Consider the following 24,308-nt stretch of genomic DNA (forward strand, 5'->3'; position numbering starts at 1 on the left):
AAATAAATAAAAATGGGAGCAGCTACATGGCAAAGTAGATAGAATATTGGCCCTGGATTCATGAGGACCTGAGTTCAAATCTGGCCTCAGACACTTGATACTACCTGTGTGACCCTGGGCAAGTCACTTAACCCTCATTGCCCCGCAAAAAGAAAGAAAGAAAGAAAGAAAGAAAGAAAGAAAGAAAGAAAGAAAGAAAGAAAGAAAGAGAAAGAAAGAAAGAAAAAACATAGAATAAAAGAAAAAGTTCTGTGTTTGGCATTTAAAACCTTTTATAATCTGGCTATAGCCTATCTTGCTAGCTATAATTCACTTTATTCTCCATATACTCTATACTGTCACCAAACTGGACAACTTGCTGTTCCAAGATATGACAATACCATCTTCCACCTTGTGCCTGGAATGTTCACTTTCATCTCTTGGAATAATCCATTCAAGGATCACTGTGGTGCTACCTCTTACATGTCTTTCCTGATCCTCCCCCTCCAGCAATGTGAGTGCTCCCTTCCCCTCCCCCCAAATCACTGTAGATTTACTTCCTACATGTTTATTTGTGTGCATGTTGGATCCCCCAATTGAAGGAACATAAGCTCTTTGAAGATAGGAATTGTTGCAGTTTTGTCTCTGTCTTGTCAGTGTGAGAAAATAATGGGATTTGGCAGATACTCAAAGGTCTCACCTGGAGATTAATCTAAACTGATTGAATTAAGTGAGAGTGATTGACTTTGCTGATTAGCCTACTTCAAGTTAATTAAATTGTAACCACATCTGGCTGGCCCTTAAGGAGGTATTGTTCTCAGAAGCTAAGGACTTTGAACTCAACTCCAGACCACCTTCAAGTCCAGTGAAACAATGGATTTGGATGAAGATAACCAATCAGCTTGAAGCAGTGTAAAGAGGTGGTAAAGACCACCTCTGCTCCAGACCTATAAAAAGCTTCCACACTTAGTTTGAGAGCAGTTCTTGGCTGAAGCAGGCTCATGGCAGAGGACTTGAGAAAGAACCAGACCAGGCTGGAACTCTAGGCCAGATAGGCCTTTTCTTAACTCCATGTGTTCTCTTTTTTCTAATACCTGGTATGCTTTAATAAATGCTTAATGCCCAAAGACTGTTGCTAAAGCTTCTAATTTAAGGTGACTGTGCATTAAATTTTAAATGTCACACCAGGGACTATCACAGCTCCTGGCATATATGAAATTCATATCATTACTTGTTTTTTTTTTGATAATAAACATTTTTATTTAAAGGTTTTAGTTCCAAATTCTATCCCTCTTTCCCTCCCCTCCCTCCTTCCTGAGGTGGTAAGCAATAAGATATAGGTTATATGTGCAATTATGTAAAATATTACCTTATTAGTCATTTTGTATAAGAAAACATGAATAAAAGCAATAAAAATTAAAGTGAAAAATAACATGCTTCTGTCTCTGTTCAATCAATATTAGTTCTTTCTTTGGAGGTGGATAATATGCTTCATCATTGGTCCTTTGAGATTATCTTGGAACATTGTATTGATGAGAATGGTTGTCATTCACAGTTCTTCATAAAAGAATATTACTGTCACTATGCACAATGTTGTCCAGGTTCTGCTCATTTCACTTTATTTCAGATCAAATAAGTCTTTCCAGGCCTTTCTGAAATCTTTCTGCTTGACATTTCTTATAGTGCAGTGGTAATATTCCTCTTAGCATTTTTGAAATGAATCGACTTTGGTAGGAGGCAGTGTGATGCAGAGGCATGACAGTTGTATTTTGGAGTTAAAGGGCTTGACCTCAAATGGCAGTTTTACCACTTAATTAACCTTTTGGACTTTGGGCAGATCAGGAAACCACTTAGGGCTTCAGTTCCTTTAGCTTAAAAAAGTAGAGGTTGGACTAGGTTACCTCTGAGTGGCCTGCTAGCTCTAATCTAATCTAATCTGTATGATTTTGCCTTTAAATAGATAGGCTATACAGAAGATTACATTATTCTCATGTTGAAGGGGGATTTCTTTTTTGGCCCTGCTGCTTCTGAGAACAAAATGACTGAAAGTTTCACTTGTTTATGTTAATTTGCATAACTACTTCTAGTCAGGCTGGAGGGGAAGAAGATATGAACCCATCCTTGGAGTTGGTAATTTTAAAAGAATATAAGATTAGCACAACTTGCAAAGCTATCTGCAATCAGCAGCATGTCTGGAACAAATAGAATGTCCCTGCTGAACTGTCTTAAATTCTGGTACCTATAAAAGCTGTAGGGTACTTTCACAATAAAATTTAGTGGACAGGTTCACTTACTAGCTTTTAGTCACTGATGTTTATATACTAGTTTGCCATTTGTAAAGCATGTAACAAAACTTATTTCTAATATTATTTACTATCTTATCTGAACTTAACCAATGTCTTTAACCTCCCTGGGCCTCAGTTTCTCAACCTATAAAATTAGGCATTTAGACTAGATATAGTTGATGATCACTTCCAACTCTAACTCTATGATTCTACTGTTACTCAAATCATTGAAGCTCAAGGGTTTGTGGGAGGGAAAACTGTTCATGGTCAGAAAATTACCTCTGAATGAGCAGGACCAGGGTTCAAATCCTGCCTCTGACCCTGGGCAAGTGGCTTAATCTCTCAATACTTCAGGCAACTTTCTAAATGTATAAGTTGTGGAAAAGGTGCCCATTTAAACTGGTAGGGGAAATTTCTTTACTAGGGGTTCCCTTTGCCCATGAAATCACATGTTGTACCAAATGGAGGCAAAATGCTACTGGCTTAAAAATATTTCCTTTCCCTACTTTTTCCATGAAGGATTATAAAATATAATTGGAGGTTTAGGACATGTAATTGAAATGGACATTAGCAATCACCTAGTCTAACCCCTAGTGGAGATGAAGCAATTGAAGCCAAGAGAGACAGATCCCTTTAATGGTACACAGTTGGCAAGTAGAACACTTGGGAGTTGAGTCCCATGATTGTGAATCCAGTGCCTTTTCTGTGTCCTTGTCCTTGTGTATGTCTATCTGGGTGATAGTCCAAGTGATGTCCCAGTTTAAACTTGATATGCCCTGATCATGGTTTCTGCAGTGCCCAACTCTGCTGTGGTTTGGCATCTATGGGACACTCCAAAGAGAATGGGATGTCATGCCTAGGAAGTACTCAGAGTTGGACAGGACTGAAATGACTGAACATCAACAAATTATTCCCTTATATCCCTTACTTCCTCCTCATATCTGACTCCTTGGACTTTAAAATCTGGTTTGTGTCTGGGTCACTGGTCTTAGAATCCCTTCCCAGGATTCCCTTCTATGTTCCGGGATGATATCATTAGGAAAATAACAGTCAGTGAATATGAATTTTTAACCACTTACTCTGTGCCAGGTATTGTGCTAAATGTGGGAATAAAAGCAACAGAAACATTTCCTTCTCACAGTCTCAACACAGTAGTCTAAGGTCCTCTTTCTGAGACCAGAAATACCTTTCCAAGTAAACCACATTCATGAGATACCACAAGTGTTTGGTGCCATCATTGCTACCACCCCAGAGTCAGCAGCTGAGTGACAGTTCCCTGAGCTAATCCTCTAATTAATTCACCACCATGGGCAAAACTGTTCCAAAAACATTGTCAAATTATGTTTTCTTGCATCCACAGTTCCAGGAGCCACAGGCATAATTTGAATTGTGGCATATCTGGATTTGTGATATCCTTATTCACTATACAAAGGACTCTTACTTAGTTTAATAGCTTTAACTTCATAGCTGGTGGTTTCATGATCATAGGGAAAGAAGTAAAATACTGAACAGAATGCATAGGTGAATCAAGAAGGTAGAGAGAGACCTTAAACAAAAATCCCAAGGAGAGATTACAGTCAGTATTTTTCAATCTGGGTAGAGTGTCATTGACTAATTGGGCAAGTTTGGATTTTGGGATTTGTGATTTTAGATTTGGAAAGCAGTCTTCTTCCACTCCAATCCAATTTGATCTAATCCAACAAATGCATTGGACAAATCAGTTTGGCATACTGGAGATATTACAGTTTGTAGAGTAGGGAAGACTCAGGTTCAAATACTGCTTCTGATGTTTACTGTGTCACAATGGGGAAGTAATTTAAATTCGTTGAGCCTCAGGCAACAACCTGTGCCTGAGGGACAAAATCTGTACAGAAAAAGCCCATAATGTACAAAAAGACCAAGAGCTGTACAGATAGATGTGATGAAATCACCGACCCTCAAAGTATTAACTTTAATTATGTGCAAATCATTGTGCTAAGATCTGGGTAAAATGCAAAGTTTATGGGAGACATGATCTCTGATTAATATAGTTTAGATCCTAGTAGGAGATATGACACATACAGAAATAGCTAGAATGCAAAACATATACATCTCAGCCATCACGTGTGCCTTTCAATAAGTGATCCTAATAGATGACTCAGGAGCTACATTTGCAATAATTCAACCAAAATGGCCACATGATAATTTTATACCCTGGGTGCAGCAGGGTGGTGCAGTGGATAGAGTGCTGGGCCTATAGTCAGGAAGACTCATCTTTCTGAATTCAAATCTGTCCTCAGAAACTTACTAGCTGTGTGATCCTGCACAAGTCACTTAACTCTGCCTCAGTTTTCTCATTTGTAAAATGAGCAAGAGAACGAAATGGCAAATGACTTCAGGATATTTAGGGAAACCCCAAATGGAGTCAGGAAGAATCATCTATGACTGAAAATGACTGAACAATAAAAAGAAATTTTAGACCATGCAGGACCCAACACAGTGCACTATTCTAAACAGTAGAAGTTGTTCAGAGCTGAGAGCTGTTGCAAAGAGCCCTATACGGTTCAAGGGTAATGGCCCTAAGCAACTCCTTTGTCAAAGGCTTCTCATTTTTATAATTTCCAGTGTGGTCACCAGAAAATGTCTGACACAGACAGTGAGGATCAATTAGGGGGGCTAATTTTCAAAGATCTTTTGAGTTGCTTGTCACTCTTTTCTGAGAAGTGGAAATGGAACCTTCCTTAAGAGTCCTTGGCAGCTAAGATTCACTCAGCCCACATTTGCACATGTGGAGAAAGTAATGGTTGGTAAAAGGAGCTGTGAGCCAAAAGGCATGTAAAAAAAGTTGTGAGGAGCAGTAAAAGAATTAATCAGTGATAGATACACACACACACACACACACACACACACAATTATCTCTTCCACATCACAGAAGACCCGTGTCCCATGATCTGGAAAATCCGCATAAATATTTTTGGCCCTAACTTTGTACCAGAAAAGTCTGAAATTTTTCTTTTTCATTCATGGGATGGTTACAGTACCTTATTGTAACATTTGCATTAAGTGTTTGGTCATAGGCTCTGTGTCATCTGCTGGCCTTCACACGTCTTCTGTGGCTTCTACAAAACTCTTTCCAAATTACCATTTAATTTCTTATGCTGACCTGTGATGCATTGAAACCATGATGGGCAAAGTTGCAATGTTGAAGGGATAACTGCGTAATCTTTTAGGAAACTCTTAGGATATCTAAAGCTACACTTAGGGTATCAAAAATCAATGAATATTTTTTTTTCTTAACTGATACAAGTCCTTCTACTTGATGTTATGTTGGGGATGTGCAGTGAATCATGAGGTAGAAGTTTATTTTCTCATAGTGGGGATATTTTATATTTGTACACACCGGGGCCTTCTCAGGAAAAAACAAAACAAAGCAAAACAAAACTATTCTAGATTCAAAGTACTCTATGGATCCCAGTACACTCATAACCTTAGCTCATGAGCCTTCAATCATGTGTTTACTTTTATTAGTCAGTAGAAGACACAATTATTTAAATCAATGACATATTTAATAAAATAAGAGTATGAAAAATAGGAAAAGGGCATTTTAACCCAGTGCTTCTTAATCTTTTTTTTTCCTCTTCTTTTCTTTCTTTTTTTTTTTTTTTGTATTTCATGGACCCCTTCCTCAGTTGGGTGAAGACTATGGACTCCTCAGAATAAGTTTTTAAAATGCATCAGATAAAATGCATAGGATCACAAAGAAAACAAATTATATTGAAATAGTTACCAAAATATTTAAAAAGAAAAAAAGTTAATAGATCCCATGTTAAGAGCCTCTATTCTACTCCCATAAAACTGGGGCACACTCTCCCACAAATAGATAAATCATTAGTAAGAAGAGTAGACATATAACTTCAAGTTATATTCTACTTTTTCTCTCTTTTTTTTTTGTTCCCTTTCACTCTTACTACTGGGAGGGGCAGCCTTGTGGTACAACAAATAGAGCATTGCCTCTTAAGATGGGAGGACCTGAGTTTAAATCTTACCTCACACACTTATTAGCTGCGTGACCCTGGAGCAATCACCTTAAATATCTCCAATTGTCCTGATGTATTTCTTGCCACTGGACCCAGATGGCTCTGCAGGAGATAGTGAGGCTGGTAATTTTGCACAACCCTGCCTCACTTAATCCAAATCACAGCAAGTCATGATATCATTACCCCCCCCCCCCCATGTTATGGTGCTCTTTGAGAATGTAGGAAAAAAAAATAAAAACAACTACTGGGATGCCCTTGATGTTGTGATGATTTTTGATTTTGATTTTTCAGCTCAGGTGGTACTTTTTCTTTATAAAAGACAAGTTGGGATTGTCAATTCTTTCCCATTTCCCCCTTCTAATTTTTTCCAACATTATAAAAGAGAGGCTGTGTCAGCTATTTTAATGAGAAGGGCAGACAACCAAAATCTCATCTGCATTCTCTGTATAAAGAGAAAAGTCTGCTAGCTCCTAGAGTATAAGCCATAGGAGTTGTGTGTTCTTCATTCTTGAAGAGGAGCATGACAGATGTCATGACTTGCAACGCATTGGATTTCAGTGAGGAAGGATTGTGCAGTCACCAGCTTCACTTTCTCTTCCAGAGCCATCTGGGTTCAGTGGCTATATATATATATATATATATATATATATATATATATATATATATATATATATATATATATCAGGATGAGTGGAGATGTCCCTGGATATTTAAGGCAATTGGGATTAAATGACTTGCCCAGGATCACAGAGCTAGTAAGTGTCTGAAGTAAGATTTGAAATCAGATCCTCACAACTTCAGGGACAGTGCTCTATCCACTGTGCCACCTAGTTGCCCAAGGCCTAGGAGTTAAACTCTTTTGAAATACAAACCAACTACTTAATTAGATCCTGCATGCATTTAATCCATCTTTTAAATTCACTTCATCTTTTTTTTTTTAGTGAGGCAATTGGGGTTAAGTGACTTGCCCAGGGCAACACAGCTAGGAAGTGTTAAGTGTCTGAGGCTGGATTTGAACTCAGGTATTCCTGACTCCAGGGTCGGTGCTCTATCCACTGTGCCACCTAGCTGCCCCTCAATTCCTCTTGCTAGCAATATAAATGTTTTTGTCTAAAATGCTGATCTGGCTTACTGTTAGAAAGTTCCTTTTAATTCCAGACAGTTCCTGATTGTCAATCTGAATTCTCCTTTAAACCATTTTAGGGGCTTCGTTTTAACCACCACAAAGAGCTGTGTGAGTCTGAGTTGTTGGGGCTTTCCTTCCTCTTCAAATCTTCTGGTTCTTCCCAAGCAAATGATTAAGAGAAGGCCAAAACAAAAAGCCTGCTTCTAGACTATTTCTCCTCACCTCCCTCCCTCCTGAAATCAATCCTTCCTTCCTTCCTTCCTTCCTTGCTTCCTTCCTTCCTTGCTTCCTTCCTTCCTTGCTTCCTTCTTTCCTACCCTCCTTCCTTCCTTCCCTTCTTCCTTTCCTTCCTTCCTTCCTTCCTTCCTTCCTTCCTTCCTTCCTTCCTTCCTTCCTTCCTTCCTTCCTTCCTTCCTTCCTTCCTTCCTTCCTTCCTTCCTTCCTTCCTTCCTTCCTTCCTTCCTTCCTTCCTTCCTTCCTCCTTCCTTCCTTTCCTCCCTCCCTCCTTTCCACCCTCCCTCCCCTCTTCCCTTCCTCCCTCCTTTTTTCCTTCCTCCCTCCCTCCCTTCCTTCTTCCTTCCTTCCTGGTGATCCTCCAGCTCTTTGTAGACTATGTATTTCATGACCTGAAGCCATACAACATCACCACTTATTTAATATGTGTTGGGCAATTTTTATTGTTGAGCTTTCTAATTAGGTTAAAGAAATGTGTTAATGCTTAGCTGCTCTTCCTAGTGGTGTCAGAATATTTGCATACCTAAAGCCCATGAACAGGAAAAGTAAAGAGGTGAAGCTAATATTTTATGCAAGCAAACATCACTGCTTCTCTAGGAGCTACAGGTTGGTGTGAATATTTATAACTATTAGAGAAACTAGAACACTTTCCGAATCTCATAATCCCTCAGCCTGTAACAAAACAGTTAAGTATAAATCACCTTTGGCCACATAGGCCAAGAAGAAAAACCATCTTTCCTTATCGCAGATTGCTATAAACAAGCACCTTATCAAAAGGCAAAAAAAAGAGTTGTGTTTCTGTCAATACTTTAAACTAAAGACCTTGTGGCAGTCAGGGGAACCAAGTGAAGCCAAATTTAATGTTCCCATTAAAGTGTTTGAAATTTTTATTTATGTAAGAAAAATGCCTTAGCTGAAAGATGTAGTTTGAGGCAATAAACAACAATGCGGAGAAAACTTTGAATTTAAAACAAGTTTAAAAAGAACTGGTTTCCACAGGCAAGTTTGGCAACATCTTAGAAGAACCCCTGGGAGTTCAATTTAAATTTTGTAAAAGTAAACTGAATTGTAAGTTACTGAAGGCAGCCAGAGGAGAAAATTTATCTTGGGTGAGGAGGGCAAAGTATAGAATAATTTCTGTGCCCTAGTGTGACTTAAAATCCGTTCCTTGGCATAGAGAGACATTTCTGGAGTCTGAAAGCAAGCTGGTGACCTGTCTTCCATGAGTGACGATGATGATGATGAAAAAGGAGGAGTGAGTCAGCAGGAGGACCCTTGTAGCAGCTCAGACAGAACATCCTGGGGGAAACAGGAGAAAGTGCAAATGTGTGGTGGAAAAAAATTATAAAGAGGCTGACAGAGATGAAAGGAGAGCTTCAAGAACAGTAGGAATGGTAGCAATGGCTCTAATCCTAAGAAAACCCTAGACTTTTTTCCTTCTGGCTTTGGCCAGGGACATTGTAATTTATCAGCTAGTTGGGCTGATAATAATTTTTAAAAAATGAACCTGCAAGGGGGAACAAGAAAGGCAAAAAGGAGAGAAGGCAGATATTGCCACCTTTTCTAGATTCTCCTTCATAAGGATTGTTTGTTTTTGTTTGTTTTTTGTGTTTGATTTTTTGCAGGGAAATGAGGGTTAAATGACTTGCCCAGGGTCACACAGCTAGTTAAGTGTCAAGTGTCTGAGGCTGGATTTGAATTCAGTTCCTCCTGAATCCAGGGCCTGTGCTTTAATATATTACGCCACCTAGCTGCCCCCTTTTTAAGGAATGTAAAACAGAAACATCACAGAAAGAAGAGAGAAGACAATGGAATCTATGCATATTCTGAGGGAAGCCAGTCAGTGGAAGGATTCTTTTAAGGGAGAACTTCATTGAAGAATCTATTTCACAAGAACAATTGTCCAGTACAGGACCATATTAACAGAGAGAAACTCATCACTAATTCAACTGAAATTTGTTTCTTGGATTTGATTGATACAATCATTCATTTTCTCACTGATTAGGTGCCTATCATATCTAACCTATGGAATATCCCAACCGTGCCAATGATTAGACCAACATCTAAACATTGGCATTGACTTAATTATTAGAAGGGGGAAGGATAACCTCAAATTCCAAATCAGTTAAAAAAAATAGAAGTAAGCCACAAGGCCATGCTAGGTTGCTACCAGCCTTTAAGTTCTGATAACAGTTAAAACTAAGGTATGGAGGTAAGCAGAAAAATCATCATAGAAAGTGATTTAGTCTGGGAAGCCAATTTAGAATAGCACAATCAGACACAGGTAATTTGTGGAGACCTGACAGCCTCCTCAAAAACTGTTACTTGTTTCCTTCCATCCACCCTGCAGAGAAGTACCAGTGTGGTAACAGAGCAGGTCCACCGCATTTCCTCCTAACTCAATCTAATTATCGAGGGCCCTTGGTAAAGGCAGTTCCTGTGCTAAATGTTGAGAAAGATACATAGATAATAAAAACTGTGGTGCCTCCCCTCATGGAGTTTACAATATAATAATGATAGTAGGTGAGATAAGGATGACACATTCTAGACATAGGTTATATATCATAATCACAGTGCAAAATAGAGAAATAAGACACAGTTCATGCCCTGAAGGACAAGGTGATGGATATGAAAAGGCAAGAAATGTACCTAAATAAATAGAATACATGTTAGATTACAAGTATACAGGAGAAGTACAAAGAGAGATCACCTAACTAGCTTGGCAGTGTTGAAGCTAATTAAAAAACCTTTAAATTATTTTCTCTAGAAATATTAAGAAATCTTATTGCTTCAGCCTAAAACCTTTTCCAGAGTTTTCCCTTCAGGAAAGTAGAAAGAACAAAGGCTAAGTCTTTCCTTTGAAATGTAGTTAAGGTGATAAAAAACTTAACTCTTGTATAGATGGAATCCTTGCTTTCCCATCCCCTGCAGTAATTGTCATGACCTGCCTGGGGACGGTGTCTTCTTTTTTGAAATATAAGGTTAAAATATTGATCACAGGAAGGAACTCTTAATGGGAAGTAGTCCAGGAAGGAACTGAGTGGTAACTATTCTGGTTGTTAACTCAAAACTGTCTTGTGACATATGATCTTTATATTGTCCAATATTCCTATAAATGTTACCTCAAATTGTCTTCAGGCAAGGAGTTATGTCAGAAAATAATGAGGACTATGCCAGTTTGGATATATCTCTCCCAGCTAGAAATTGTTTAGCCATTCAGTCATGTCCAACTTTTTGTGATTCTAAGGATCATAGCACACAAGTACTGTTCATGGAGTTTTCTTGGCAAAGATACTGGAGTGATTTGCCATTTCCTTCTCCAGTGGATTAAGGCAAATAGAGGTAAAGTGACTTGACCAAGGTCACACAACTTGTAAGTATCTGAGGCCGGATTTGAATTGAGTGGGATATGTGTATATATATGTAATATATAATGTATACATATTTTATATATTTATATCTACTATATAATAAACGTGTATATGTATTCCTTCTGGCAGACAAGTCTAAATTGCAGAGTACAGTATTAGTATTTTTTGTTTTGTTTTGTTTTGTTTTGGCGGGGCAATGAGGGTTAAGTGACTTGACCAGGGTCACACAGCTAGTAAGTGTCAAGTGTCTAAAGCTGGATTTGAGCTCAGATCCTCCTGAATCCAGGGCTGGTGTTTTATCCACTGTGCCATCTAGTTGCCCTCTGTATTAGTATTAATATTTTTTCTTTGACAAGGGGTTAGAGGGAAGCAGTGACATTTTGGTCAAAGTTTAACAATTAGGGGGCAGCTAGGTGGCACACAAAGAGAAGCATCTAAGAAGAGTTATGTTAATCTGGCTTTAAGAGATTGGTAGTAGGCTGTAGAGATTAGTCACAAGCCAGGTGCATCTTATTCAGAAATATAGAAGGTTTACAATGGCTAAAGGAAACAAACGAAGATATACATATGTATTAAGAGAGAACATTTGAATGTGACATTTAATCAGGAGAAAGTAATTCAGGATGGGAGAATGAGAAGTACTTTTTATTAAAATGAGGTTACATAAGATGTCAGAGGGGAAGAAGAAATGATATGTATGGAGACCACCTCAGAGCATGACATGATTCAAGTGGACAATATGAGGAAGTATCAAAAGAGAAGCAGTAGGAAAGAGAAATTTTGAGGGGAAATTTCAAGGGCTCCAAAAGGCACTAAAGGAAGGGCAAAAAAAAAAAAAGTAGATTAGCACCAGTTCAGACATTCAGACTTCTAAATCAAACAGCAAGAAGAATCATCAAGCTATTTAACAGGTGAAGTGTTCTGGAATGATATAGCTTTACATTTGGTTCTGTAAGCGTTTTTTTTTTTTTTTTTTTTTTGAGACAATTGGGGTTAAGTGACTTGCCTAGGGTCATGCAGATAGTAAGTGTATGAGGCTAGATTTGTACTCGGGTCCTCTTGAATTCAGGGTCAGTGCTCTACCCACTGTGCTACCAAGGCTGCCCCATTCCATAAGATTTTGAGGATTATGGATACTTGAGCAAATACTTGGTAGAAAATTGCAGTGCCATAAGACAATATGTGAAATGCATTGCTAACCTTAAGGTGCTGTGTAAATGTTAATGATGATGAAGTTGATGATGACAAGAGAAAAACCTGAAATGAATAATACTATACCTAGAAACAGAAAACAACAACATTTTTTAAAAGCCAGAGGAAAGGGACTGGAAATTTCAGCTCACTGGGATGATTATTGCAGGAAACCTACTTAGCCTGGTGAAGAGAACAGGAGAGATAGTTTAATGATATGCCATAAAGGGGTGGAACGTAGCTGTTATATCTAGCTAACTTATGAGAAATTGGGAATGCAAAGAACAAAATTAAGATCCTTTAAATTGCCCTTTAAAGTCTGCCAAAATTTAGCCTCTTTCCTATCTTTACAATATTATTTGATTTAATATCTTTCACTTCCTATATGTTCCAGTCTTATTGGAGTACTATTCTCCAAATTCAACCTTTTTTTCTTTTGACTCCATGTATTCATTTACAAGATGCTCCATGTCTACAATCATTATTGCTTCTCCTCCTTTCAGAATCTTCATCTTTTTTCAAGTTCAGATGTCAGCTCTTCTATTGAAAAAATATCCTCCAAGAGAATATGATAATCGACCTGTAGTTGTTTTTATTTTTTTAATCTTTGTACCCTACTGGCTAGCAAAAGCCTTGCAAATAGGCAATCAACAAATATTTGATTAATTTAATGCCAAAGGAGGAATGTGGAAAAGATACTTAGTATGCTTATATTAAAAAAACACTTTTGATTAGAAAGTCATGATTTCAATTATAAAATAATGTAAATATGTGTTAGGTCAGAAGTCTTTACCCAGTGGTAAAGTCTTGGCTATACAGTGGGGGATTTCTTGTATGTTTCACCTTCCTTCCTCAAAATCTGAGGACTTCAGATTCTCTAGATTCACTAGATTGAGATTCGCTAGGAGATACCACCTAGTATATTGTCACAGAATCCCTTGCAAAAACACAGCTCAAAACTTCAAATAGGGGGAGTTCTGACAATATGATGGTCATAAAGACCCCAATTCCTCAAGTCTCTCCACATAGATAGTCAAACTTGTCTCCAAAAGTAAAATGAAAAATAATGAATAAATGAAAGAATAACTACATAAATAAATAAACAAGGAAACCTACAAACAAATGAACAAATAAATAGAGAAAAGGTTAATTAAGAGCTTCAAAAGAATCTCATTTATTCATCAAGAACCCTATTTCAGTATGGTGTTAGGAATTGGTATTTTAGAGTTTTCTCATTATGGCGGTGCTATAGATCAAGTGGAATGCTTTATGTTATAGTTCCTATTTACTCGTAAACTATTACAAAATTTTAATCAATGATCAAGAAACTCAACCTATCCCATCCAAACCTCAAATGAGACTGTCATTGACACTTGGTTGGAGTGAATTCATTGTCTGTTTTCTTTTCTCTAATACTTGAATTGCAGTATTTGCTGCTTGTTACCACCTTTCAAAGGTCTAGAAGTTGAATAAGATGCCACAATTTCCCTAACTTGTCAGTCCATGGAAATTGGGTGGGAGTTATAAAACTTAGTGCTGCTTCCTCAAATATTCAGGGTAAGTGGAACCTTGTACTCTTCAACATTGCCATATACCAAAGAAACAGAAAAAACAAAATAAATGGTTCCCACGCTCAAGGATAGGAAGCAACCAGCCAAGCTGTTTAAACAATAGAAAACATTATGAATCAGTTTGGTCAGATTCTACTGTGCTCAGTCACAAAAAGAAAAAAAAATAGGTAAAGCTCTTGATGTGTATGCTTAATAGGCACTCATAAGGAAACATACATATGTGTGGGTATTTTTATATATGTATATATACACATACATACACATGTGCACATATATATCAGGGCTAAGTGAAATGGCATATAAAGATGAAAAGTGGATAATGGTTTTCAGCCTAAGCCTTGTTATAGGGTATGAAAATCATATCTTTAAGCAGAGTGACTAAAATATAACAAAAGAACGGTGAAGAGGTTGGAGAAAGACAACAATCAAAGTACAAAATTTAATGGGAAAAGTAGAAAGAACAACATTGAAATTGGTAAAATGGAGGATGGGGGACAGCTAGGTGGTACAGTGGGTAAAGCACCAGCCCTGGATTCAGGAGGACCTGAGTTCAAATCCGGCCTCAGTCAGTTAACCCTAGCTGTGTGACCCTGGGCAAGTCACTTAACCCCAATTGCCTTACCAAAAATTTTTTTTTAAATGGAGGATGGGCTGGTGACTATTTTTGAAGGGGAAGAGGGTATGAGAAGGAACTAGGAAATGGCAAAAAAAGTAAGAGGGAAGAAAATGACTATTTGGGCTGCTGGAGATTATCATTGGAGGACAGAGTAATACTGGTAAAGCAAAACAAAACAAAAAAGAATTAATAAAAGACTGGTAAAGCAGTTTTCTCTCATCAATATGGTAATGTAAAGTCTGCCTTAGCTCTGTGGTTGAAGCGTGTAACCTTTTCCTGAGTGAATGATTTTTATCAGTCACCTGCTTTCTTGATGTGTGCAGGAGAACCAGAGACTAGGAGAGAAAAAGGCTTGTAAGAGTACTTAATGGATAATTTTATTTGAGAACAGGAACAAGAATCTTTTATAGTCTTTCGTCCAGTTCTTAGTGCAATATGCCCGGTCTCAATTTTACCATTCATTCATTCATAAATATTTATTCAGAATTTTGAAGTATCATTCATTCAGAATATCTCTGAGTACCTCATATGTATTACATGGTATTAGGAGATACAAACAGAGATTAAAATAAGTCTGTGCTCTTAGGAAGCTAATAATCTAGTTGAGGAAACAGATAAAATATGTACATGAAAAGTTAAATATTATTACTAAGAAGATATAGCAACATAAGTACAAACATTTCCCTCCCAACACCCAGGGGAATACTCTCCAATATACCATCTGTATTCCTGGGGAGTTTGGGCTTAACCTTAAAGCAATTTACACAAAACATTTATGCCAACAAATTCATTTCTGAATATAGCATTGCCAATAACAGTTATTCTTTTCCTTGTAAGACCTGGTATCTTGACTGTGGGGGTCACTTCACTGCTAGTCTGGGTTCCCTTTGCTTCTTGGCAATGTGCTGTCAGACTGGGCTCGGCTTTTCAAAAATTCTGGTATGAACTCTATCTTCCAGACATCTGGTGGCTCATTCCTGACCTTTCAAAAAGTTGACAGGTTCACAATTTAAGCTGTTCCATTTCTAATACTTGTTTACTGAGTACAGAACAGAATAGACACAACAGAGTAAAAGCAATAGCAATACTTTGTTATCATAGCTTCAAAATGACTCTGGGTGGGGGAGAGTAAATCTGGCGTGAACAGTCTCTCCTAAACAGGAGATTTACAGAAGTCCTTGCCTCTGCACTCAAATGAAGCCATACAGGAAAAATAGGGACTTTCATGGCTACTTAGTGTCTTTTTAAATGCCAGCCCAATTTCAGTTTAGCAGCCAATTAAAAGTCCATCTTTTTTGCCTTGGGGTTGGAAGAAATGAAAGTTACAGAATATCTATGCATGCATCAGAAGACTATTGCATGTGCTCACATATGGGTTCTTATTGGCCAGTTCCCTTTTATGCTATATATTCATAGATAACATATAGAGGCATAGGCTAGATAATAGTACAATTAGGTGACTTTAGAGCTAATTGAATGATTCACTCCATTGAATAGTTATTAATAGGTATAATAGTACAGAGGATCTAACCAGCATATAGGCAGTGGGGGTCTTTGTGTTCTGTTTGTGAAAAACTTCTTTGTTTTATAGTTTTTAAATGTTTTTGTGCCTTGGCCAACTTTATGTCCCTGGGATTGATTTTCTCTCTCTTTATACAACTGAGATATAACAATAAAATGGTAAGATGTAGGCCCAGAAGGGAATCTTTATCTCAAATGCTATCTAATCTAGCCCCTTCATTTTATAGATGATTAAAATGAAATGTAAGGTAGTTTAATGACTTCTCTAACATCACAAAGATACAAAGTAGGAGAGATAGGAATCAAACCTAGATTCTCTGAATCCCAATCTAGTATTCTTTCCGTTGTCCCATTCTCTGTTATGTTTAACTTTCATGTCTAACTCTGCTGTAATTCTTGATTACTGTTAGGTGTTGCATGGTGCTATGACCTGTTGATTTCTGTGGACTGAATCCTAGTGCTTATCTTAAAAATACCTATCTGTACATTCATTCATTCAGTTACCTCAAGCAAGGTGGTATTAAATAGTGTCTAGGCACTTCCTTAATGGTGAAAAACTTATTTGATACTGCAAATCCCAGAGTATAGCAGTCCTGGGACCTAAGAGTATCTGTGACAAATAAAGCACATTTTGGGGATATATTATCCTGATAAACAGGATGATTTAACCCATTATTAATGAGCATGATGATATATTCCTTGGCTCAATTTTGATACCTGAAAAATATATTATATCAATATATGTGATAGATCAATGTCAATTTGGAGGGCAATCTCTAGTGCGATGCACTGGGGATTCTTGTTCTTAGTCCTATGCAATTCAACATTTATATCAATTATCTTGGGTGACAATCTAGCAGATATGCTTGTCAAACCTGTTGATGGCATGAAACTGAAAAGGATAGCTTACACATCAAATAAGAGTCAGGATTCTGAAAGGTCTTTATAGGCTAGAGTGATATGCATCTAAGAAAAGAAATTTAAAGGAGAAAAAATGAAATTCTACATTTCAGTCCTTGAATGAATCCATGGTCTCTTTGGAGGTTGCGTTCCCTCAGTGGCACAGATTGCATTCCAAAAACTTCATGATGTGACTTTTATCTGTCTTCTAATACATCTTCTTCTTTGATAGGAAGTCACCTCACGTGCTACAAGTCTTTAGGTCTTCTGACATTATGTGAGCACTGGTACACCTCTTGCCTATTCATTTGTCGTCGCTTGTCCTTGCTAAATGACTACTAACCTCTTTTCTGATCATACATCTCCTGGATTATAGTTCCTATGTGATTTTTGACTCATAAATACTCATTGATCATATGTTGCAGTCTTCTTATACCCACCATATATTCCTCAATTGAACTTTACATTACCCACAATTTTGATTCTTTAGGACTTGTGGTTTTTCTATGATTCAAAACAATGCAGCAACACTATGTAGATGCTGGTCTTGAAAAAGATTGATTTTTCTTTCAGGGAGCAGCTTAGAATCATAGAAAGTGAAACAGAGTTTTCCAAATAAAACCAACTTGTTCTCTCCTTTTCAATTCTGGGATCAGTCCAATGTCTATCTGCAGATATATTAGTTGATGGATTGGTTAATTGGCTGTACATCCAACTGTATGTCAGTCTGGATAATAGACGTTTTTCACCTGCTCCCCCCCACCGCCTCCATTCTATGGATTGTTAGGCTGAATTCTTTTGAGTGTGAATCTCATTTAGGAGACTTTTTAGCATTTAGAGATTTGTAGTATTTGTACCATATCATCTGCAAACAGGAACATCTGGAGAACATCTGTCTTTACAAAGAACTTTTCTGCCATTTGGACTCTGTGCCAGTTATCCTCCAGTACAGAGGCAAACACGTTCAGTGTATACATCTTTCTGGGGTTTTTTGTTTTGTTTTGTTTTGTTTTGTTTGCCTCTTTTGACATCAGTAATCAGTGATTATAGAACAAAATTATCTCAGTTGTTGCTTCTATCAAAGAATCAAACATGTTATTAACATGTGTAGAAGAGAAGCTGCGTTAGGGGAGAGCCCTTAAGAATGAATTGTATTTTACTAAGCCAAATACTTGAAAAATAATGAACAAAGGATAGACACAGTGGTATTATGTGTTTTCTGTACCTTTCAGTCTCTATGAGATTATGGTACGGCTTCGAGGTGTTTCTCTGGCACTGCAGCCGCTCCACCCTGTATCCCCATTGTTGGTTTATGTACAAGTATAGCTTCAAAGGCTCAAATATGGGAGAAAATGATGGGACTGTATCCTTCCAGGCCCACATAAAGAAGGCCACACATAATTCAGACAAGATTTGAATAGCTGCATCTTTGAAAAGCCAAAAATGATCAGTCTGGACAAAGACAAAAGCTGAATTTGAAAACTGGGAGGGTGAGGTGACATTTTGCTTCACTGTAAGAGGACGAATTGAAGTTGATGGCCTAGAAATTTGGTATACAGAGGTCTTGGAAGGTCTTGTGTTTGGATCAGTTGATAGTTGGTATTGAGATTTTCTTCGATTCTTTTGACCATGATGGAAAGAAAAACAATCCAGCTGGAGTTGTCACAGGCAATGATGGACAAATACTGTATGATCATATGAACAATTGTGCTAATCAAGCTTTGTCAAGTTCCCAGAGGGACTTTCATAATAAGCCATATCCTGTCTGGGAAAAGATTGCATATTACTAGAAAACCCTGACAGTGATGATCAATAATGGCTTCACACCAGACAGAGGTGATTATGAGTTTTGTGCTAAAGTGGAAAACATGGTAATCCCTGCACAAGGGTATTCTGGAATATCTGTGGAAACAGGTGGTCTCTCAGATGATCATGGTGTCCTTTCTTCTCTGACTTTCCAACTGACTGAGCCTGAAAAAGAAACACCTGCATCTGATAAAGAAACTCCTGAAAAGGATGAAGAAAAGTACCAGGAAAAATTTGAGCATTTTCAACAAGAACTGGATAAAAAAGGAGGTCTTCCAGAAGGACCACCCTGATATTAAAAGGAAACTAGTGGAAGAAATCTTTGAGAGTGTAAGCAATCGTGAGTTAGAAAAATTTTTGAAGGGCAAAATTGCATCCATCTTGAAATCAAGCAATTCATCTGACAATTATATGATCCTTGATGAGCAAAGAAGGTATTTCTGTGCCTTGACTGAAGACTCTCTGAAGGAGGACTTGGAGGCCCAGTGCATCTTGTGTGGGCCCCTCAGCAAGAAATGCTTTGGTGAAAACTCAGAGCTCCTAAGACAAGTGAATGAAATGAAGAATTTCATGGGTGAAACCCTCAGGCTGTTCAGTGGAGCCCAACACACTGGCTCAGTTGGCAGTGTGTATGACATGACCCAGCATTTCAATGATATCAATGCTCGCTCTTTGATAAGAGGGATCCTGAACACTTAATACAGAAAAATGTGCTATCAAATGGAAGGGCAAAATGTCTAGAACTACCACATTTCCCTCTTGCTTATCTACAATACACTGACTTCTTAATATTTGTAGCAATACAGATGATATTCATTAATCATATTATGTATTGGACTCAGCAAGAAGGAGAAGCCAAAAATCCTTTTGATCACCACACACGTATATGTATGTATGCAGAGAACTTTGACTAAAAACAAGGGGATTTTTATGCGTTTAAAATTGTTTCAATATTCTAAATTATTATTATTTTTGTTAAAATTTCCTGTTTAAATTTTAAATTGAGGTAAGAATAAACCTGACTGAAGTGAGAACTAACAACAACAAAAAAAGAAATTATGGTATGCTGCAGAATATTAATAATTTAAATTTGTAGGGGCAGCTAGGTGGCACAGTGGATAAAGCACCAGCCCTGGATTCAGAGGGACCTGAGTTCAAATCCAGCCTCAGACACTTGATACTAGCTGTGTGACCCTGGGCAAGTCGCTTGACCCTCATTGCCCCACAAAAAAAAAAATTGTATCTGGTGCCCCAAAATTCTTAGTGCAGTTCTAAGTGTTAATAGCCTAAAATTGCACTAAGACTCTTGTAACACTTTGTACAGTGTTTTCAATATTTGAAAAATACTTTCTTTACAACAAACCTGTGAGGTAATTTGTGTAATTATTATTGGATTTTCTTTGTATATGTGTGGTTTTTTCCTTTGTGTCTACCAGGAACCTCTCCACTTCTTAACCCCTTACAATGTGGCTTCTGACCACACCATTTCTCTGAAATTGTGTCCAAAGTCACCAATGTTCTCTCAATTGTCAAATTCAACACCTGTTTTTCAAAAATCTCTTTTTTTTGACCTCTCTGAAGCCTTTGACACTGTTGATCACTCTTTAGTCCTCAATATTGTCTTCTCACTAGGCTTTCAGGACACCCTTTCCTCCTGTTCTCCTCATACTTATCTGACTGTTCTTCTCTGTCTCTTTACCTGGATCCTTTTCCAAGTCATACCCTCTAACATAGGTTTTCTGCAGGGTCTTTTCCTGGGCCCTTTTCTCTTTTCCCTCTATGCTACTTCACTTGGGGATCTCATAAGCTCCCACAGATTTGATTTCTATTGTTATGCTGATGAATCTCAAAGCTATCTTGCCCTAATCTCTTTGCTGACCTTTATTCTTTTTTATTTAATGGAGTCTTTCGGCAAGTGTAGAGCAGCTAAGTGATGCAGTGGATAGTCCCAGGCCAAAGTCAGAAGACTCAGCTTCACGAGTTCAAATCTAATGTCAGACACTTATTAGCTGTGTGACCCTGGGCAAGTCACTTAAATCCTGTTTGTTTTAGTTTTCTCATCTGTAAAATGAGATGGAGAAGGAAATGGTTAGGGAAGGATAGGCTTTTTAATGTTCTTGGGCTGATCTGGCTTAATTATGTCTGATAGAGCTTTCTACAAACTTATTTTTTCTTCTCCTGCTCCTAGCAACACAATTTTTGTAACACATAGTTTTATAGGACAACTTTAAAAAAGTTTTATTGATGCATGTTGCTTTTCATTAAAAATGTTTATAGATTACCATGATTCTGTGAGAGGTCTCTTGTAAAAAGTAAAACAATTAAGTAAAACTAATAATTCAGTGACCTCATCTGAATTTGTGTGTAACATTCCTCATCTGTATCACCCTCCTCCACTTCTCTATTAAAAAAAATAAACAAATTTTTCTCTCTCCCACTTCCCACACTAATGAAAAAAGAAAACCAAATTTCCTATATATAGATATATAGATATATCTTATAGATATATAGTCAAGCCAAACAAACTTCCTTATTGACTATATATAAAAAAGATGTCTCATTCTCTACTCTAAATCTATCACCTTTCTGCTGGTGGGTGGATAGTATGTCATATTACCAGTACTTTGGAAGTATGGATGGTCACGGCATGGATCAGTTTTTACAACTTTCAAAGTTGCTTGTCTTTACAGTGTTACTGTTATTATTCCAGTTCTTCTGGAGTCATGAAGTCCTGAGTTCAAATCTAGCTCCAGACATATACCAACTATATGGCTGTAAGCCAATTGCTTAACCTCTACTTTCCTCAGTTTCTTCAGCTGTAAAATGGGGATAATAATTGCACCTATCTTGTAGTTGAAAGATTGTGAAGCTCAAATGAGATAATATTTATAAAGTTCTTAACTCAGTGCCTGGCACATATTAGACCCTTTACAAATGCTTATTCCCATCTTCCTTCTTTGTTCTATTCATTTCATTCTTTATCTTTAAAATTCATTATCTTTATAATGTTGATTTTAAAGTATAACTATTACTTTGGTTCTGTTTATATTTCTCTGCGTTACTAGTTCATACGAGACTTTCAAGGTTCCTCTATAATTGTTCCTTTTGTCATTTCTTATGGCATAACAACATTTCATTCCATTCAGGTTCAATAATTTGCTTATTCATCTCCCCTTAGTTTCTAGTTCTTTTCTTTACTGTAAAAAGCTGTTTATTTTTTTTGTAAATATTGGTCCTTTTCCTTTTTCCTTGATCTCTTTGGGTTATAGACTGCTATCAAATGACCCCCAGACCCATTAAGGAACCTGAAATGAGACAGAGTCCAATACAAATTCAAAGCATTTATTGTCTGAGAAAAGACCTGTATGGGGGAATAGATCCTATAAGGGAGCAGAGAGGGAAAGAGAGAGTTATAAGCTGCTCAAAGAGGAGTGGAAAAAGGATGGGATATTATAGTTTCTAGAGGCTTTCAGGCAGGTTAAAGGAAAAGACATCTGTGGATACAGTAAGCCAGGCAGAAGGATGTTTAGAAACTCCCAAGCAAGGTGTTGAATCTGAAGCTTCTGCTCAAGGTTGCCCTCAAGCTAATCACATCTGGTTCTGTGGTTTCTGGCAGCTACAGGCATCTTCAAATTCAGCTAGAGTTCACTTCACAAAGGATCACTGGTACATCAAGCAAGTCTGAGCCTCAGAAATCCTTCTAACTGGCTGGTTGTTTTATAACTCCATTGTCCTGCACCTGTGAAGAAGGGAAGTTCTGACATATAGTATAGTCATTACAGATCCCGTGTTAACAAGACCTAGTCATGGGTATGCAAATCTAGTCATTTTTGTGACAAACATAGCTCCAGATTGCTTTTTAGAATGGCTTCACCAATCACAGTTCCACCAAAAGTGCATTCGTATGCCTGCTATCCTGTAGTTCCTCGAACATTTGTAATTTTCCATTTTTTGTCCACCTTGCCAAAATTGGCTGTGAGATAGAACCTCAGAGTTGCTTTAATTTACATTTTTCTATTAGTGATTTGAAGCATTTTTTTCATATGGTTATAAAGAAACTGTTTTGGATTTCTTCCTTTGAAAACTATTTTGAACCTTAAAAATAGTGAAATTGTTATAGGATCCTTGATTTGGAAGGGGACATGAGATCATTTAGTCACTCCTTCCCTTCATTTTACAGATAAAGTGAGACAAGACAGACCAAATGAATTGTCCAAAGTCACACAGGCAGTGAGTAGCAGAGTCATATTTCAGCCCTGGTTCTCCTACCTGAAATCCAGTGCCCTTTCCATAATGCTATGAGAACTTCCTATTTATTGTGAACAAAATCAGAAGATGGAAGACCAAAGTTTCAGCTCAATGGGAAGTTGGCTGCCTCAGGAAGTAGTGCCTTTTTTCTTACTGGAGATCTTCAGATAAGGAGCACATTATCAATTGTCAAGAATGTTATTGAGGGAATTCTTATACAGATATCTATTGTAGTAAATGGTCCCTTTTGACTCTGAGATGCTGTGATTCTTTGACACGCTAATTGCTTTCAAGAATTTTAGGGGTTTACATATAAAAGGGAGATTAGATTTGTACTGCTTTGTCCCAGGACAAGTAACAGGGAGCTAGATGATCTAGAAAGGCAGCTTTTAATTCATCATTAGGAAAAAACTTCCCATTAAAGCTGCCTTAAAGTGAAATGGACTGTCTTAGGAAGTAATGCATCATCTCATGCTAGAGGTCTTCAAGCAGAGGTCTTCATGACTTCTTTGGGATGTTATTGAAGGACCTCTTGGTGAGCCATAGTTTGGGCTTTCTAAGACCCAATACAAGTCTATATTTCTGTGATATTGACACAGCTCATGCAAAAAGATACATGACACTGCACTCAGTGCCAGTTAACTGGGTTTTCAAATGAAGTCCTGAAATATGTCCCAACTTCCTGTTTCTAAACAAAGTAAAAATGCTTCTTTGTATGTTCTGTCTTAGCAAAACCCAAGTGGTCAATTTCAAGTCATTGTGCTTATAGTCTATGCAATATTTTTAGTTCTCTGTTTGGCAGTATAGTCGCTTACAAGTGGCCCCAGAATATTTTATACATTTTCCCAAGCATGTATATTGCTTCCTTGTGCTAATAGACCCTATACTATGGAAGGGACATGGCAACCTTATTGGTTCCGTGTCAAGGTTGACAATATGAGGAGGAAATCAAAGATGGTTGGTGTGATTAGGAAAGGTTTCATGACAAGGCATGTCTAGAGCTGGGTCCTGAAATATGGGTAGGAGTTGGGCAGGGACACATCAGAGGAAGAGATTCCAAATGTTCATTTAGGGTGTAGAACGGCACTGCATGGAGTCAGTCAGTCAAGAAATGTTTATTAAATGACTACTGTGTGCCAGGCATTGAGCTAAGTTCTGGGGATACAAACAGAGGCAAAAGATAATCCCTGCCCTCAAGGAGCTCACAATCTAAGGGGTTGGGGGGGGACAAATATATACAAAGAAGCTATATACAGAATAAATAGGGATTAATTAATAGAGTCAGGCACTAGAATTAAGAGGGGCTTCTAATAGAAAAGAGATTTTAGTCGCAACTTAAAGGAAGCCAGGGAAGCCAATAGGTAGCGATGAGGAAGGGATTCTGCAGGAGCACAGCCAAAGAAAATGTCTAGAGATGAGCGTCTTTTTTTTATGGAACAACAAG

General features: G+C 37.6%; 1 pseudogene; it reads left to right on the plus strand.

Moving 5' to 3' along the window:
• Positions 1–18,047: 18,047 nt before the first annotated feature.
• On the plus strand, positions 18,048–19,530 carry LOC122747000 (annotated as a pseudogene).
• The last annotated feature ends 4,778 nt before the right edge of the window (positions 19,531–24,308 follow it).

This window comes from Dromiciops gliroides, chromosome 1 (assembly GCF_019393635.1).
Source record: "Dromiciops gliroides isolate mDroGli1 chromosome 1, mDroGli1.pri, whole genome shotgun sequence".
Taxonomy (NCBI): Eukaryota; Metazoa; Chordata; class Mammalia; order Microbiotheria; family Microbiotheriidae; genus Dromiciops; species Dromiciops gliroides.